This window comes from Lagenorhynchus albirostris, chromosome 1, assembly GCF_949774975.1.
Source record: "Lagenorhynchus albirostris chromosome 1, mLagAlb1.1, whole genome shotgun sequence".
Taxonomy (NCBI): Eukaryota; Metazoa; Chordata; class Mammalia; order Artiodactyla; family Delphinidae; genus Lagenorhynchus; species Lagenorhynchus albirostris.
This window is the reverse complement of record NC_083095.1, coordinates 118,138,347-118,139,588: the sequence shown is the minus strand read 5'-3', so window position 1 is coordinate 118,139,588 and position 1,242 is coordinate 118,138,347. Positions and strand designations below refer to the sequence as shown.

Sequence of the window (1,242 nt, the reverse complement as noted above, 5' to 3'; positions counted from 1 at the left end):
TTCCAAGAGCATTTTGCAAAACTATTTGTACGCACTTATACAGGAAGGTTAGAGTCAAGTTTCTAGTGTAGATGTACTACTGGTTAACGCCCTACAAGATAATACAAAACCATACCATTTGGAATCTCCCTTCTACTGGGGAAAAATTATTTGCTTCTCAACAGAGTAAGATCTGCAAATTGAGAAGTAACTTGACTGAGTGTGAGCCCTTCACAGCAAACAGCAAATGTTCAATAGCAAATAACAAATGTTCATTCTTCTACATCTGTGGTTCTCAAACAGGGGCAATTTTGCCTCCCAGGGGACATTTGGCATTATCTGGAGACACTTTTGGCCACAACTCAGCCAGGAATAGGGAGTGGGGAGAGGGATGGCATCTAGTAAGAAGAGGCCAGTGATGCTGCTGGACACGCCACAGCACACAGGCCAAGCCCCACGCAAAGAAGTATCCTGCCCAAAAGGTCAGTAGAGTGAAGGTAAGAAGTCCTGCCCCAGATAATGAACGAGCCTGCAGGTAAGCTTCTCAAAGAATGCCCTTGTGTGGGACTTCCCTGGTGGTCCAGTGGTTAGGACTCTGTGCTTCCACCGCAGGGGGCACGGGTTCGATCCCTGGTCAGGGAACTAAGATCCCGCATGCCGTGCAGCATGGCCAAAAAAAAAAAAAGGAATACCTTTGTGCAAAGATATGCTGCCCCCCTCTTTTTCTTATTTCCAAGTTCTAAATAATCTTTCTTAATGGTAATCGTCAACCATCTGCCTTTAAAGGCAAGTAGACTTCTTTTTACGAATATTTCACCTGAGTATGTTGAAAAGGTTTCTAATTTACCTGAAGGACATCAGAAAAATTCAGTTAAACAGCACACCCCTTCCCAGTTACTGAGCCTTTTGTCTTATTAAGATCTTACTACAGTTGCTGTCCAAAGACTATGGGATTTTTCCAGGGAGCATGCAAACGCCTGGAAGTTTCTTCAAAACAAGAATATCCAACCCCCCCAGAAAAGCAACAACCAAAAAGATGTGCTGATATCACTGGGAGAAGTTGGCAGCAGGGCAGAAGCATAGTCACAGGAAGTACAGCTGGGAAAAGACAGAGGCTGATGACCCCTCCGCTGACCCAGCTGGGACACATCTCCTTCCTCCCCGTTCCTGCTCCAGCCCCATTGTTCCAAATCTTGGCCAACTCTACCGTCTACCCAGGTACCCAGGCCAGACTTTGCAATGACGCCTCAGCTTCCTCTTCTT

General features: G+C 46.0%; 1 non-coding gene across 1 annotated transcript; it reads left to right on the top strand.

Annotated features, from left to right (window-relative positions):
- The first annotated feature begins 548 nt into the window (after positions 1-548).
- On the top strand, positions 549-621 carry TRNAG-UCC (transfer RNA glycine (anticodon UCC)). Its single transcript has one exon. It is a non-coding gene; the product is annotated as a tRNA-Gly (tRNA).
- The last annotated feature ends 621 nt before the right edge of the window (positions 622-1,242 follow it).